Source organism: Musca autumnalis, unplaced genomic scaffold, assembly GCF_047663935.1.
Source record: "Musca autumnalis isolate F117 unplaced genomic scaffold, ASM4766393v1 scaffold_3, whole genome shotgun sequence".
In the NCBI taxonomy this organism is placed as follows: domain Eukaryota; kingdom Metazoa; phylum Arthropoda; class Insecta; order Diptera; family Muscidae; genus Musca; species Musca autumnalis.
The window spans coordinates 127629309-127647909 of NW_027411866.1; the positions used below are offsets into that span (position 1 = coordinate 127629309).

Here is an 18601-nt window from a genome sequence, read left to right on the forward strand (position 1 = left end):
CCTCCTCCAGGTCCAAAAGACATGCCGCACACTAAAACACCGCTTATAGAGGCGGTACAATATTTGTTAATATGTGTGGTATTTTGTTAAACTTGAAAAGAATAAAGCCCTAATAAACATGTGCTTTTTTGTTTTCAAAAGCAAATGATTGAAACAGCTTCTCTTTTTTCAATGAATTACCAGCGACCCGAAACGTGTTTGCAAGTATTCTACTTTCTGCGAGAAATTATGCATTTAGTGGAATGATATGGAAACATTCAAATTGAAAATCTAACGAGTTTTCATTCATGTTTTCCAAAATATTCAATCAAATGTGAAAAATTATTAGTTTTTAAATTCCAATAATTTATAGACATTTCCTTGTTTTGTTTACATTTACGTTGACACTAAGGTTTACAAACAAAAACAAATTCCTTTGTGGTTGTTGTTCGAGTTGTATTTGTTGTAGTATTAACTTTACCTTGTATTTGTTCTACCATGGGTAGGCCACAGCTAACAGCTGATTACAATTTTTTTGTTTGTTATGGCTTAATCTGTCAAAACCGTGTTGACATGCAGAGTTGATATTTATTATTGATCAAAAAATTCAACTCTGTTTTGTTTTCATTTCAACATTTCGTTCTTCTTCTTCTTTGTTTACTCATCCGTTATCATTCATCAAAACAATTTTGACGTTTTACGCCATAGCGACAGGGTTGTATTTTTTTGGCGATTCTCATACCTGGCCTACCTATGAATTGTTGTACCATGGTTGCTTAGTATCGGTCAACACTAAAGCGATTTTAATGAAATAATTTCAAGAAATTAGGCGTTCTTAGATCGAGCTCTATACTAAAGTAATTTTATGAAATTTATGTAGTGGGGAACTCGATATAACAACGCCTAATTTCATGGAATTATTTCATTGAAATCGCTCTAGTGTGGACCGGGACTTAATGGCCTGCGTACATATGCTGCCTCGCCTGGTTGCCTTGCATTCCTGCTTCATTTCTGACATAATAATAATAAAAGAATAAAGAAGGCCCAGCAAATTTCGAACTGGGTTGCTCTTTTCTTTTTTATTCTCTTATCAGAAGCAAGCAGGCGAGGTTGCTTATGTACCCAGGCCTTAAAGGCTTGCGTACATAAGCTGCCTCGCCTGCTTACCTTGCTTGCTTCTGATAAAAGAATAAAAAAGAAAAGGGCAACCCAGTTCGAAATTTGCTCGGCCTTCTTTATTCTTTTATATTTATTATGTCAGAAATGAAGCAGAAAAGCAAGGCAACCAGGCAAGGCAGCTTACCTTGCTTACTTCTGATAAAAGAATAAAAAAGAAAAGGGCAACCCAGTTCGAAATTTCCTCGGCCTTCTTTATTCATTTATTTTTATTATGTCAAAAATGAAGCAGGAAAGCAAGGCAATCAGGCAGAGCAGCTTATGTACGCAGGCCTTTAACCCCCTGTTTTTGTAACTAATATTTGTTCGTTTTTTTTTGTTCGTCTATATTGGTAATAATTTAGGCATCCATAGCTCAGCCCCCAGATGACATACGGACCTAAGTTTTCGTAGACGCGTTCCATACAGAGTTAAGAATTCCTCTTTTAAAAATCAGAGCTACACATTTGCGTTAAGGCCAGAAAATCGATCTAAAAAATTTGACAATTCGTGTGAGAAGAATAAAATTTTTTACAAAAACAGGGGGTAAAGGCCTGGGTACATAAGCTGCCTTGCCTGCTTACCTTGCTTACTTCTGATAAAAGAATAAAAAAGAAAAGGGCAACCCAGTCCGAAATTTCCTCGGCCTTCTTTATTCTTTTATTTTTATTATGTCAAAAATGAAGCAGGAAAGCAAGGCAATCAGGCAGAGCAGCTTATGTACGTAAAGAAGGCCGAGGAAATTTCGAACTGGGTTGCCCTTTTCTTTTTTATTCTCTTATCAGAAGTAAGCAAGGTAGGCAGGCAAGGCAGCTTATGTACGCAGGCCTTTACATATCTGTTACGTGCCGCATCAAAAATAAAAAGGCATTGAAATCACGATTCCACATTGGAAGACTTCTAATTTGATTGCATGCCATTAATTCGAATTGTGATGTACATATGATTTGACGTTTATATTCGTCTATTTTACGTGATATAAATCAATACGAGGAATTTATCGTGATAATAAACGCTAGTGTAAATGTTTGCATAACATTTGTCCATGTTGTAAACTGCATTACAGACTAGTTCATAATCTCTTACATCTGTTTGGAAAAGACCAATTGGAATTGTTGGGTTGACATTACCATCAAAACAAAACAAGAAACGTTCCAAATATGTCAGGAGTGTCGTCGTAGAACAACAATTGGAGTCGTGATGTATTTCTGGAAAAGAAAATGGAATTATTTAAGAAAAGAGTGAAAATATAAAAAAAAAACAATAGAAAAAGTATTCCAAAACAAAATGTTTGCCAACAACTAAATAAATAAATAATTCTGTGCAGTGTTTACGACGGGAAAACTAGAAAACTAAACAAAAAATAACGATGAGTCGATGAAAAAGAAGAAAAAAAGACTGAAAAGTATGTGTGTGTGTCAAAAAAAGTTCAGAAGAGATGAAAAAATATAATTGTCAACTAAAATTACTTAATATTCTATGAAATAGTTATGTTTAAAATGAAATACAAAATAAAAAATGTGTTTTTGTAAGAATTTCCGTAGATAAATTTATTTAATATATATTTAAAAAAACAATAACGACAACAGTTCTGTCGTCGTTTTGGTTGAAGAAAATTTTATACACAATACACATAAAAAAGTGACAAGTGCAATCGTCGTTCGCAGAGAATAGGAGAATCGTTAGCTGAAGAAAATGTCATAAAATTCATTGTTTTTATTGGCAACAACAATCATAATTTTATTTCTATCAATTAAAAAACAACAACAACAGCAACAAGGTAAATTAACAACAAATATTTTGTAAATCAAATATTTGGGAAAAAAGTTCCAGTGAAAGCTTGCTACTTGGCTGGTTTATTTTACATGTCTTCTTTGGCCTTCTATGTGCCTTTTCTCACATTTTCCCAACAAACCACGCACACACACATACTTATAGTTACGCGTACACAAATAGTGTGTGTGTTTGTGTGCTGTATGTAATAGTGAGAGATGTGTGGTGTTGTTTTCTTTTCTTATTAGGGGAAAAGAAGGGGGAGTTGACAGATGTGTATGGAAAGGTGGAAATGTTGATGAAGAAACAAACATAAAACAATATTGTACGTACACTTGATGAAAAAAGTTTGAAAAACTAGATGCCTATGCCCTTTCGAATTATACTCAGATCCCTTTTCCTCACTGGAGAGATTAGGGGTTCATCTTGATTAATATATTTATCCACAATACAAGAGGGATCCGATCCTTCCCTGTCGATAAATATTCTACACAAATATGATGACTTTCTATACGACTCTGAAATTTGCGTAGGACATAACGCCTAAAATTTTGGATGATTGGATTTATGCGTTTTCTGTCATTTTATATTATTGTGAGGTTACATACAACCGAATTTTCGAAACATCAGAACCCCATTTCTCGGGAAGTATGGACTTCGTAACAAATGTTATATACTATATGTATTTGTGATCAGTGTGACGAGACCTACCTCTGTGTATTGAGCAGGGTTCCTACCCTGTGTGGTAGGTAGGTAAGAATATACTTGGGAAACAATTGTATTACATTAAGCCTCTTTCGTATGCTTCCCATATCTTACAGTTTTTCGTATTCATAATGGTATTGTGATAGAAGTACAGGTCGTATTTATTGTTCGAGTCAGCTTAAAATTGGGAAAGATCATTTTTTAGCCCTTGGAAGAACGCTATTGCTTTTGCTGAAAATTGATTTAGATTTGGATATAGATCCCATATATATGTTCGCCCGATTAGAGGTATTCGAATTCAAACTAGAAATATGCGTGCCAATTTATACTAAAATCGGATTACATTTGGATATAGCTCCCATATATACATATATTTTCCCCCGATTTGTGGTATTTGGGGCACCAAACTCCCAAATTCTGTCCAATTTTGATAAAATTTGGAAAATGTCGCCGAATTCAAACTAGAAATATGTGTTCCAAATTATACTGTATGGGGGCAACTAATCCAGTGCCTAAAAAGCCATGACTGTTAACGTTCTCATAAGTAAATATGTTATTTATTTTTTGAGGAAATCCAAACTAATGTGCCGACAAGAGGTAACTTCTACAGAAGACATATAAGAATAATTCTATCTAGAGGAAGACCTTAAAGATGTCTTCTATGTAAATAAGCGTTCTGGGAGAACTTCTATCTAAAGAAAAAGAGACTACACCAGGTCTTCTATCTCTGGAAGACTTTTAACATACATATCTTTTATCTAAAGATGTCATATACGAGGTTACCTGTATATAGAAGACCTACAGGAGATCTTATATATAAGGTGTCTGCTAGCTACAAAATACCTTTAAGAGGTCTTCTGCAAATTATAGTACACCAAGACCTCGTATAACGTCGTTAATACGTTCCAAAAAAAACGACTCATAGTGAAACGACGCAAAGCGATTTAACAACTAGAAACCATATATGTCAAATTATAACTATTACCCCGGTCAAAATAGAGAGGCGTATAAGGGGGAAATAACAAAGCTCTCCACAAAGCTGAATTTTGGTGGAGAGCTAGGTTTTACCTAAAAGTCCCCATCGATCCCATGTGTGCAAAAAAATTATTTTGGAGGCATTTTTCAGTTTTTTCATTTTTCTCAAAAACGGTAAGACTTATCAAAAGCCGGCTAATTTTTCCGGCATATCCCGGAATGCCTGCTCCGGATTCTTTTGGTCCGTGCCGGGATTGAGAGTAACCCCGGGCCATGGTTCTGCACCGTTTGTCAACGTCTCATCCACCATAGGTCAATGTCATTGAGATGCAACGGGTGCCAAGGATGGGTGCATTTCAGAAACTGTTCAGCCCTCACCTACCTGAGGGAGTATTACGACAGGGTTTATGTTGCCTCGTGCTGCGCCAATATAAACCCCAGTGAGTCTTCATCATCAACATCATCGGATTATGAAACTCCCCCTTCGAACCAAGATCAATGAGATCGTGGACTTTATAAGTCGGAGAAATATCATGGTCGCGGCGATCCAGGAAACGAAGCTGAGCAACAACTGCAGTCTTCGGAGTTGTGATGGATACAACGTTCTTCGCCAGGATCGTACGAGAAGTGGGGGTGGAGGGCTTGCATTCCTACTGCACCAGTCTGTCCAGTACAGACCTATCTCGCCTAAGCTAGACTCTAGTGACCCATACTTGGAGTGTATGGGGGTAGCGGTAAGGTGTGGATCCGCCGAGATAGAACTGCTGAATGTGTATATCCCGCCGTTCGTTCAATAGCTGTGCCCCGCGTTATTTGCCTAACATCTGGCCTCTGTTGCGAGGTGATAACCGGCTGGTCATAGGGGATTTTAATGCACATCACGAGTTATGGCATTCAGCTCTAGGAAATGACCAGAGAGGTACAGAACTGACTGAGCAAATAGATAGCTCCACATTCTGCACTGCGAACGAGGACGCACCCACCAGGATTAGAGGAGACTGCCACAGTTCGCCTGACATATCCATCGTGTCACCCGGTCTGACGAATGACGTGACATGGCATTCCTTGGATCGGACCATCTCCCAATCCTCATCTCCATCAATAGACCACCAGACCACCATAACAACTGAACGACATACTTTCATTAATCATGGAAAAGCGGATTGGCAAGGTTTCAGAGAGTTCACTAATCAACGCTTCAGAGAACTGCCCAGTCCCTCTGATGTTCGGGTAGCAGAGAGGAAGTTCCGAGACATCATCACTGCTGCAGCCGCTCGCTTTATCCCTGCTGGTCGAATACCTGAAATAAGACCAAATTTCCCAGCAGAGGCGACGGGATTAGCTAATGAGCGTGATGAGCTTCGCCGTACGAACCCTAATGACCCCAGAGTCAGGGAACTGACAATGGAAGTCAATAGATTAGCCAGTGAACACAAGCGGAAAAAGTGGCTAGAACATCTGAAGTGCTGTAACATTGGAGCCGGCTGTAATAAATTGTGGACAACGGTTAAGGCGCTATCGAACCCTGGTAGGAGAGACGATCGGACATCTGTCACGTTTAACGGCGTGGCTGTGACAGATCCGAAGAGGTGCGCTGGCTATTTCTGCCGACAATTTATCGAGCACCCCGATAGCAACCGGGCGAAGAGAAGTGTTTTGCGTCGTTTGCGATCTCTTCCAGCCGAAGAAGAACCGCCACAATTTACGATGGATGATGTTGCAGATGCTATCCGAGGCGCAAAGTCATCCAAAGCGCTTGGACCTGACGGAATTTCTATGGTGATGCTAAAACAGCTGGATGGCCCAGGAGTCGAGTATTTAAGTAAGGTTAAGTAACTTATCGCTAGCCACCCTAATAGTTCCCGATGCCTGGAAGATGGGCAGGGTGGTCCCGCTGCTAAAACCTGGCAAAGATGCCAGTAAAGGTGAGTCGTACAGGCCGATTTCACTTCTATCACCAGTAGCAAAGATACTCGAGGCATTACTCCTCCCCAGCATCAGAACGTGTTATCCAGTTGCAGATCATCAACACGGGTTCCGGAAGCAGCACAGTACCACAACAGCACTGCACGCCATTTCCACATATATTGGACGAGGGCTCAACCAGGACAAACCATGTCACAGAACAGTGATGGTAGCATTGGATCTGACCAAAGCGTTTGATACGGTCAGCCATGCTAGGCTGTTCGAGGATATCGAGAATACTACCCTCCGGCCTTGTCTGAAACGCTGGGTCATCAACTATTTGTGTGGTCGCCAGTCATACGTGGAATTCAGAGATAGGAAGTCCAAACCCCGTAGAGTGAAGCAGGGAGTTCCCCAAGAAGGGGTGATTTCTCCGGAATTGTTTAACCTCTACCTCTCTGCAATTCCACGCCCTCCCGACGGCATTGAGTTAATTACGTACGCGGATGATTGTACACTCATGGCGTTAGGTCCCAATATCGGTAACGTTTGTGAAAGGCTAAATGCCTATATCATTGATCTTGTAGAGTTTTTCCACGCGAGGAATATGAAAATATCCACCACTAAGTCAACAGCCACACTGTTCACCACATGGACGGCGCAAATGAAGCTCCCACTGAATGTGCAGGTCGACGGTGCAACTATTCCGACCACAAACTACCCCAAAGTCCTAGGGGTCACATTCGATAGCATGTATAAGTCGTCCCAGCATACTACAGTTATCTGGGATAAGCTGAGAAACAGGAACAAGGTCCTCAATTCCCTAGCCGGCAGCACTTGGGGTGCGGATAAAGAAACCTTGTTAACCACATACAACGCGATAGGCCGGTCTGTGGTAAGCTATGCGGCGCCAGCGTGGTTTGCTAACGTAAGTGATATGCAATGGGATAAACTACAAATCTGTCAGAATGCTGCCCTGAGAACAGCTACAGGGTGTCACCTCATGTCTGCAGTGGACCATTTACATGAGGAGACAAAGATCCTTCCTGTGAGTCGTCACAACAGGATGTTGACGATGCAGTACTTGCTTGGATGCTATAGGCAAGACGACCCAAATCACCATCTGGTGGATATGCCTGAACCCCCCAGCCGAGTAAGGGAGGATTATAGAGATCTAGAGAGAGAGGTCCAAAGATATAAAAGAGAACCTCTAGATCAACGTGCATACCAGGCAGGTTTAAGAGACATTCATACTGATGCGGTTGCAGAGGCTCTGGCAGCCTACAGTGTGAATATAGTCCTCGAAGATCATCCACCACCCGTGGCAGCGGAAGAGCAGCAGCTGCCAAGACAAACGAGAGTCGTGTTGGCGCAACTTAGATCCGGTTGGTGCAGCCGCCTTAATTCTTACTGGGCCAGGATTGATGGCACGCGGAATATCTGCCCAGCATGTGGCACCGGTCCGCATATTACGCAGCACCTGTTTAACTGCCCAGCCAACCCGACTGACTTAACTCCTCTCTCTCTTTGGACTAATCCAATTCAGGTGGCGTCCTTTCTGAGCTTGGAGCTGGAGGCAGAGCCGAATCAATAAAATAAAGATTTACATGTACTTGTAGAAGCTGCTACAACAACAACAACACAGTGTGTTAGGTATTTCCATAAGCTTTCAAACGATATCCACTTTGCAGTAATCGGTTCAACCCGGTTTTTAAATCTGGACTTTCGGGTCGAATAACCGGCGAACCGGATCCGACGCCCATGAAAATTTTATTTTTCCGTAATCAGCTTAACAAGCCCTCTCGTTGGGATCGTTCCCTTTGGGCTTTCAATTACACAGGTGGGTTAAATGGGCTATTTGTGCATAAAATGACTCTAACATGGAAAACACTACTAACTCGCTCCGAATTTGTTGAAATTTGTTTAAAAGACAAGAATAATTTCGCTCTTCAAGGAAACATATAATTTTTTGGGAGGCAGACCCGATTACTTCGGTTATTTTGGTCGCTTCGTCTGAATATGTGCATATTTCCCTTATAAGTGAATATGAATCGTGTGTTTTGAGAACAGCTATATCTCAAGAATGGTTCCTTCTGGGAAAAAATAATAAAGATCAAACGTGCAGATAATTTTTCTGTCTAAAATATTGACTTTTTAATAGATCAACGGTTTTCAAAAAATAAATCCGAAAACCTAAAAAACCTTAAAATTCGACCTTTGACCCCGAATAACTTTTTTTGCACTCATGTGATCGATGGGGACTTTTAGGACGTTGCTTCTAATGGCAATCCCTAGCTCTCCACCAAAATTCAGCTTTGTGGGAATTTTTGCTATTTCGAGAGTTATCGTGCGCCAGTTATCCACCCAGACAGGCATTTTTCGTATCAAAGTGTATATACCCTTTCTAGCCTAAAGGCTGAGGGTATAAAAATAAATTAAAATTGTTACACTAAAGGGGATGGATTTTGGTCAAAACTAATTTGTAATACACTTTCCACGTCGTGGTGTATATAAGTTTTACCATAATTTATGGTCCATAAATGTAATGGTATGTTAAGAAATCGATTCAGCTTAAACACATACGTAAAAGGTGCAATTATAGTAATATTTTCATGGAACCAGGGCTTCGGAGTCGAGCCATTTTTGGTCAGACTCCGACTCCAGTCCAATTTTTTTCTCGACTCCGACTCCAATTCCGGTGTCGACTTCGAAAATAGAAAAAATAAAATTCACAACTTCAATTACAGTCATCTCAGTTCGAACTTTCAAGATACATTACATTGGGAGGATACCAAAACATAGACCTCGACATACGAGTATATTTACAATTTTCCGAATTTGGCTTATGTACCCAATGAGACTCGAAATACGAAATTACCATAATTACTGACTGGTAACACTCTTTATAATTTTTTGAGTTATGGAAAATTAACGATATTTTAACACCACAACGTGATAGAAGACCAAAATAGCGTATTGCCTCTTAACATACACTTTCGTGGTCAACGTTATTTGAAACCTTTATGTCAAAAGGGATCATTTTCTTCAAACCGTTAAGAATTTTGATTTACACTTGTAGGCCTTTGACTCGGATTCTTGTCCATAGTTATTTTTTTCGTATTGCACCACGTAATGTGACAAAAGAAAACCTTCGAAATACATAAAATCGGGCCGTGCCGTTATACTAAATCGTAAACCTATACCGGCAATTTTACATCTTTATATTTTATAAAGCTCCCGACGAATATTTCGATGTGTTTCAGACGGAATGACAAGTTAGTATCTAATGGTGGAAAGTGTCTTTTTTCTACCACCTCAAAAAGAATACAAGTAAAACCAACGTTTAGTACGGATAAGACGAACTGACAATCGGAAATGATTAAATTCTAGAAATTTATATATCCACCATCCTATAGAGGTAATGCTCATAATTTAACGTCAATCTGTTAAATAATTTTCATTCCTCAGCATAAATATATTGACAAATTTATCCCAGATTCATGACTTAATCGAAAAATCATTTAATCTATTCTCATCGAAGAACTACAGGTTAGCATAGGAATATCCCCTTAAATAGAGAAAGAAATGGTTAAGTAGGTTTACTTATAGATAACCACACACTATTCTATTATAAAAAAGCAGACTTCTTTATAAAAGACGCATGGTTCTTCAAAAGACCGAATATGTCGTTTAAAAAATAGCAGGAACATCGTCTTTAAGAAGATTCTAACTTTTCTTATACAAATTCAGCAAGAAGTCTAGTAAGTCTTTCGTATGATTTCCCTTAAAGTACTACAAGGTCTTTCATAGAAGTCCAACAGGTTCTTTCACAGCAGACATAAATGACTTCTAATAAAAAACAACAAGAGAAGACCAGTGAGTCTTCTATAAAATGGCCTGTAAATCTTTTAAAAGATCTTCCATAAGTATATTTGGAACATGCAAACATTATTCAAATCAATTGACCCAAAAATGTTTCCGATATGCATTTTATAGTCAAAATAGAGATTGAGTTTTTTTAATTATGATCTTTTAAATAATTTAAATCGATTTGACAAATTTTGATAAATGTAGAACAGATTGTTGCCCGGAGACGGAGTCGAGCTTTTTTTCGTGACTCCGACTCCGACTCCAGCAAAATTTGCTAGACTCCGACTCCAGACTCCGACTCCAACTCCGACTCCGAAGCCCTGCATGAAACTTTATTTTTTTTTTGCAAAAATTAAGTGGATCAATTGGACCAAAAAATAATTATAATAATAAATAAATATATGTATATAATAAATAAACATAGTTTTCTCATAGAATTAATATACGATCCCTAAAATTTATTAATGTTCATCTCTCTACCATATAAAAATAAAAAAAAACTTAATAAATTTAGAAAAAAAATTTTGCTCCGCAAAATTTGCTAGACTCTGACTCAGAAACCCTTTTATTAACTAATCAATAGACATCGGAATCCTATGAAAATGCATATATGGTTAAGATGTCGTAGAGAAAATCTGATTAGACAGAAACTCGTTTTATCACAAAATAAAACAGAAATGTTAGCATATATTGCATATCGTGCATATTTTGACATATTTTTACGTATTTGCATAAAATGAGCATATGCAAAACCATATGCTAAAAAATATATACAAGGATTTGTGGTCCAAAAATCCCACCGAAATGACCGAAAGTCTTCGTTAGGGGTATGAAACTTTACACCTGAAGTTTGTCCGCATGGGTCCACGTCTTCATATAGCCTCCATTAAAAGTTGTAGCCTCAATACCTCACCGAAATGACTGAAATTTGGTATTTAGTCTTCGTTGGGGGTATAACACTTTCCAACTGAAATTTCTCGGTATAGGTCCACGTCTTCATATAGCCCCCATAGAATGGTACCTCCGGATTTCTGGTATTTTGAAGGTTGTGGCCTCAATATCCCACCGAAATGGGTGAAATTTGGTACTAAGTCTTTCTTGGAGGTATAAAATTTTCCACCTGAAATTTGTCGGTATAGGTCCACGTCTTCATGTAGCCCCCATAGAACGGTACCTCCGGATTTCTGGTATTTTAAAGGTTGTGGCCTCAATATACCTCCGATAAGGGTGAAATTTGGTATTAAGACTTTCTTGGAGGTGTATAGCTTTCCACCTGAAATTTGTCGGTATAGGACCACGTCTTCATATAGCCCCCATAGAACGGTACCTCCGGATTTCTGGTATTTAGAAGGTTGTGGCCTCAATATCCCTCCGAAATGCGTGAAATTTAGTATTAAGACTTTCTAGGAGGTATAAAGCTTTCCACCTGAAATTTGACGGTATAGCTCCACGTCTTCATATAGCACCCATAGTACGATACCTCCTGATTTTCGGTATTTTGAAGGTTGTGGCCTCAATATCCCTCCGAAATGGGTGAAATTTAATATTAAGTCTTTCTTGGAGGTGTAAAACTTTCCATCTGAAATTTTTCGGTATAGGTCCACGTCTTCACATAGCCCCCATATACGATACCTCCCGATTTTCGGTATTTTGAAGGTTGTGGCCTCAATATCCCCCCAAAATGGCTGAAATTTGGTACTAAGTCTTCTTTGGGGGTAAACAACTTTCCACCTAAAATTTGTCTGTTTAGGTTCAGGCCTTCATATAGTCCCCTCCCGATTTTCGGTATTTTGAAGATTGAGGCTGTGGTTATACATTTCTCTATTTTATTGACTTGTCTGAAAAGAATTTTAAACAAAAACTATTATTGAAATATTTTTTGCATAAAAAAAAAATCTGTAAAAATGCATAAATTTTGCATATGTCATGTGTTTCGATTGCAATTTAATCAGAAGCCAAAAATATGCTCAGTCCCAAAATTTGACATGAATCGGACCAAAAATATGGGTTGCATAAAATTCCGCTGTCTCCGCTATGTTTACATTTACTAAATGTAAACATAGCATAATATAGTTCCGCTGAGGCTTCTATGGATTAGAAGACCTCCGTAGGAGGCTTCTATAGAATAGATGACCTCCGTAGGAGGCTTCTATAGAATAGAAGACCTCCGTAGGAGGCTTCTTTAGGATAGAAGACCTCCGTAGGAGTCTTCTTTAGGATAGAAGACCTCCGTTGGAGGCTTCTATTGTATAGAAGATCTCCGTAGGAGGCTCCTATAGAATAGAAGACCTCCGTAGGCTGCTTCTATAGAATAGAAGACCCCCGTAGGAGGCTTCTTTAGGATAGAAGACCTCCGTTGGAGGCTTCTATAGAATAGAAGACCTCGGTGGGAGGCTTCTATAAAACAGAAGACCTCCGTAGGCGGCTTCTATAGAATAGAAGACCTCCGTAGGAGGCTTCTATAGAATAGATGACCTCCGTAGGAGGCTTCTATAGAATAGATGACCTCCGTAGGAGGCTTCTATAGAATAGAAGACCTCCGTAGGAGGCTTCTATAGAATAGAAGACCTTCGTAGGAGGCTTCTATAGAATAGAAGACCTTCGTAGGCGGCTCCTATAGAATAGAAGACCTCCGTAGGCGGCTCCTATAGAATAGAAGACCTCCGTAGGCTGCTTCTATAGAATAGAAGACCTCCGTAGGCTGCTTCTATAGAATAGAAGACCTCCGTAGGAGGCTTCTTTAGGATAGAAGACCTCCGTAGGAGGCTTCTATAGAATAGAAGACCTCCGTAGGAGGCTTCTATTGTATAGAAGATCTCCGTAGGAGGCTCCTATAGAATAGAAGACCTCCGCAGGCTGCTTCTATAGAATAGAAGACCTCCGTAGGAGGCTTCTTTAGGATAGAAGACCTCCGTTGGAGGCTTCTATAGAATAGAAGACTTCCGTAGGAGGCTTCTATTGAATAGAAGACCTCCGTAGAAGGCGACCTGCTCATCATTATTGTTATTGCTTTAAAGTAATTCAAAACCTCCGTAGGAGGCTTCTATAGAATAGAAGACCTCCGTAGGAGGCTTCTTCAGGATAGAAGACCTCCGTAGGAGGCTTCTTTAGGATAGAAGACCTCCGTTGGAGGCTTCTATAGAATAGAAGACTTCCGTAGGAGGCTTCTATTGAATAGAAGACCTCCGTAGAAGGCGACCTGCTCATCATTATTATTATTGCTTTAAAGTAATTCAAAACCTCCGTAGGAGGCTTCTATAGAATAGAAGACCTATGTTTACATTTACGAAATCCACTCGATTTCATCTGTCAAATCCATAGGTTAAACGTCAAATGAAATCCAATGGATTTCAGATGAGATTTCATTTGACGTTTGAGCTATGGAATTGACAGATGAAATCGAGTGGATTTCGTAAATGTAAACTTAGCATTATACCTAAGGGCCTCTTATATTTAGAGAATACGTATAAAGGTGTGAACAGAATGAAATACGCCGCTTTTTTCATGCTCAGTTTCATGTCAAAGATTAAAGGCCAAGTACTAATTCAAACGATGCCTAATTCATTTGAATTAGGTAGTACTTGGCCTTTATTCTTTTACATGAAACTGAGCGTGATAAAGCGGCGTATTTCATTGTGTTTCTACCTTAAGAGAGCTGTACGAGGTCTTACAGGCGGCTTACACAACCGAGTTAAGGACTTGTGCCTTTGGTTAAGTCTGCAATTGAAATATCCTAAAACTTCGTATAGAAGTACATAATAAACACTTCTCTATTGACGTGTACTTTTTACACCAACTGTATATTGTTGTACAATTGTATGTTTCTTATATTTTATGTTGTATTTCTTATTTTTAACTTTTTGTGTATTTTTTGTTTTTTTTATCTGCCTATACTTTTTGTTTGTTATGAGGCCGCGCAGCTAGTTCATTGCTCATTGTGTGGAGGGTGTCTGATGTCTGTTACCGTCTGTTGCAATCTTATTATTGTTGTTTTTTTGTATTGTTGCTGTAATTTCTCATTACATGAAATGTGGTGTGTGAGAGTGTGCGTGCGGGGCGGCCAAAAACAAAAAGATAGGTATTGTCGTAGGTGATAGTTTTGATTATGGTTGAATTATTTTACAAAAATTAACGGCCAGACATATACTTTCGTGTTATTGTCTATCTTCGGCAAAGTTTACGAATATTTCGGGGTACTTGAAAAAATGTGAACATTACCTTTACCACGACGCCCTTTACATGAGATAACCTATTAACGTTACTCCACCTACGAAAAATCCAGTATGTATTTTATTTACCTATGGCAACCTATATAAATTCTTCGTATTTGGAAGACCTATGGAAGGTGTTTCATCTCTGTATAGCCAAAACTACATTTGCCTTTCTATCTATAAAAGACATAGGTACACTAGATTTACTTTAAATGTAATGTCTTCTATATACAGAGATACTTCAGAAAACTTATATTGTAAGCGGTCCAAATTATGTTCTCAATATTTAGAAGTTAATTTTTCTATTGGATACTTGTAAGACATCTACTGTGTGTAAAGTTTCTATATGAAGTCTTCTATGTGGAGAAATCCCACATGAGCTATTTCATCCATAGGATACCTTTTACGTAAAAGATCTATACAAGGTCATCTATCATTAGAAGACTTATACATGGAATTTCTAACTTAAATAAAATAATAAACCAACTAAAATAACTGATCAACATGGTAACTAATTAATTGAGTATCAGATTTAGCCGAACATGGTCATGGAAACTTACTTTGCACACTGCCCGAAACTTTGCTTTATTCTTTATTCCAAACGTACATCAAGTTTCAAGAAGGTGTTTTTCTTTCAAAGATCTAATAATATAGTGAGACCTTTGGTCCATTGTGTTCATCTTGGATAGTTTTGAGGATGATAATGAGAAAATTGAAATGAATAAAAATTAATTTCCTGCATATTGCTGTGTTGTTGCTCGATGCTTTTGTTCAGAACCTAAAAAAACTAAGTAAGAATGAGCGTAGTTAGGGGTTTTTGCCAAGCCAAAAAAAAAAAAATGTTTTAGGCAAATTTAAAAAGCGTACCAACTACCCAGTATTTGGTGTCTTCTTGTATTTAGCAAGGGACACCAGTAGTGTGATTCTGCAACTCATTTTGCCGACAAAAATCGGTAATGTTAAAATGCCTATAATTTCGGTAACTAACGAATTTTTTTTTTTTTTATTTAATAAAAAGTGTTTCCACCGGGCTGATTCGGTCAGTTATTTTTATGGAATAACGAAAATTTTTTGTTTTGATAGTTTAGCCATCAAATTAAACTGATATCTAATCTATTCTACAGTAGAGACTGTACAGTAATCCATGCTACTTTCATCCTATCTTGACGTTAAAGCTTACCAAGTGAGAGGGGGGAGGTCATTCATTTTTGATTCAATTATAAAATTTCCAATTATAAAATTAATTGGGCATTTAATTTACTAAAATTCACAATTTCTTTAAGAAAACACAAAATACTGATTAATTCATTCACTTTATCGTCTTTACTCAACGATTGTATTTAGAAAACTGAAGAAAAAAAAAACAACATAATTAATACAATTTTTTCTTTTCCTCCTCGCTTGCTACGTTGGTTAACAACAACAAAGCTCAAAACATACATGTTTGGCCGCATACACACCACCAAAGCGTCTGCGACTCCTCCCCCCATACCAGTTGCTGATATTAGGTCAGTACGATAACCCAAAAGTTTGTACAAATTTGCACAAACTTTTGCTGTTCGATAACAAACTTGTAAAGTAAAAGAGAGCGAATTTGGAGACAATTGCGAGAGAATTTTGGAGAGTTTTGTTTACAAGTTTTTGCAAGGAAAATTTTTCTTGTAAGAATTTGCAAGTTTGATCAGCTGATTTAAATTCGAATGCTTTATGGCCGACTTCTTGGCAAAAACATAAACAAACGTTTGGTTATTAAAATAAATAGAAATAAAAAAGGGAAAACATATTAAATAAATGTTGAAAAACGATAATGTAAGCGAATAACTTATTTTGTAGTTTTGTGGTCACTATTTTTTTTATATTATTTCTTCTTGTTTATCAAATCAGCTGACTTATTGCAGTTTTTGGCAAATTGCTGTTCGATAACAATCTGCAATTTTTTTGCTTCGAGAGAGAGGTTACTGAGAACTTGCTGAGTACTTGCAAGTACTTTTCACTTGCGAAGTTATCGTACAGACCTATTATTCGAATGTTCGGCACAACTTTCGAAAACGAAAATCACTGTCGTGTGTACACAAGCACGTTGTTCTTTTGTTCGAAAACGATATCATTTTCGAGCATATGGTGAATGTTTTTCTTCACAATAAAAATTGTTTCGAGAAATATTTTTTACTTCAACATTTTTTTGTTTCAAAAAATAATTTTATGTTGTTTCTATAAAATTCCCATTTGCTTTTTACACCCTCAGCATTTATGCTAACGAGGGTATATACACTTTCATACGGGCAAAATGTGCCTCATCGAAATAATGGTTTTAGACCCCAAGTATGTTTGGACGAAATGTGTTTCAGACAATTTGGAGTCGATTGAGCAATGTCCTTCCGTCTGTCTGTCTGGCTGGAGCGCACGATAACTCTCGAACGGATAAACCCATCGTGAAATGTTTACCGGACTTAAATAATCGGTCCACTCCTTCGGGTACCACACAAAATTTCGGAAAAGTTCAGTTTAGGGCCATCTCTAGAATCGCTTTGATTTTTGTTTTAGCAACTTGTATTCACTGCCCTCCATACGACGGTACAAGTTTCATCAAGGGCAAGTCCATACTTCCTGAGAAAATAGCCTGAAAGTTGCAAAAAACCCCTATGACACCCTGTGAGGTGGTTGGAGCGCAAGATAACTCTCGAACGGATCTGCCGATTCGGTCCAAAATTTGTCCTTAGTTATATTTTGTCCAAACATAATTTAAGTTTGAAGATAAGCCATATCGGTCCACTCCTTAAGGTACCTCCCCCACAAAAGTTCAAAAATGTTCGGAAAAATTGTTCGTACGTAACTCTTGAAGGGAGTAGCCGAATTAGTCTATACCTTACACATCCTAATATATCTACCAGATACAGATCAGGTTAGAATATGGACTATATTTGTCCACTCCATCCGGTACCTCCCACACAAAATTTGGGATAAGTTCACTTTAAGACCTGATATCGACGCCTCCAAACAATAGTATGCTAAGTCGACTTAGCATGTTTTCAAGTTCTTTACATTTTTATATTTAACGTCCTTTAACTTAAATTCTGTCAAATTTTGGTAATGATCGGACAATCCGAACAGAAGTTATAAACAAATATTTACTTAGCATAGTACTGAAGGTCAAAGAAATTTTCAAACTTTTAGAGCTTGTCCTCAAAACTCGCTTTTCAGAATTAGCAAACTATTATTTGGAGGTGTCGAACGTCCTTTAACTTAAATTCTGTCTAATTTTGGTAAAGATCGGTCAATCCGAACAGAAGTTATAAACAAATATTGACTTAGCATAGTACTGAAGTTCAAAAAAATTTCCAAACTTTGAGAGCTTCTCCTGCAAAACTCACTTTTTAGACTTAGCATACTATTATTTGGAGGTGTCGATATCGAATCACTTTCATTTTTGTTGAAACAACTTGCATTCGCTGCCTCAATTACGATGGTAAAAGTTTTTTTAGGGGCAAGTCCATACTTCTTGAGCAAACAGCCCGAAGAGTGTAAAAACCTCCTATGGCACCATATGTTGTGGCTGGAGATCCACTTCCATAACGGTCAATGTCGATTCATTCCATTTAGTATCTCCTTCCCAAAACTTTTGATCTTTAATCCTAATCAACATTTTTGTCGGTTCAAACGCCTGTTTCAATATACACAGGCTGAGGGTATATCTCTGTCGGCAAAGCCGATTGATACTTTTTTACTTGTTTCAAATAATTTCGATTAAATGCTACGTATAATATGAACAATAAGTGGTGATAAAGATAACATATGGGTAGGTTTCCAAACACAAGACAACAATTTTTATCAACAGTTACATATCGAGTCGCAAACATGACAAAGAAATAAAAACGAAAAAGGTACATAAAAGAAACATCAAGAAACTCAACAAAAAATGTTTTTCGCCACTATCGTAGAAACTATCGTCATTCATTCTTTCGTTCGTGTGTCGTTCTTGAACAAAATATCCACAAAACTATCGAGAAATGTTCGAAAACGATATCGTT

The 18601-nt window shown here is 37.9% G+C and overlaps 1 protein-coding gene across 3 annotated transcripts in view; it reads left to right on the forward strand.

The window, feature by feature from the left end:
• The first annotated feature begins 2285 nt into the window (after nucleotides 1–2285).
• Nucleotides 2286–18601, forward strand: part of LOC141397719 (BTB/POZ domain-containing protein 7) — a 50732-nt gene continuing 34416 nt past the window's right edge. Inside the window, exons 1-2 of one of the 3 annotated variants that reach the window (XM_073974359.1) lie at nucleotides 2286–2539; nucleotides 2668–2914. The gene's annotated coding sequence lies outside the window, so the exon portion shown is untranslated. The remainder of the gene's footprint in view (nucleotides 2540–2667; nucleotides 2915–18601) is intronic. The other 2 variants (XM_073974360.1, XM_073974361.1) reach the window with 2 other exon arrangements.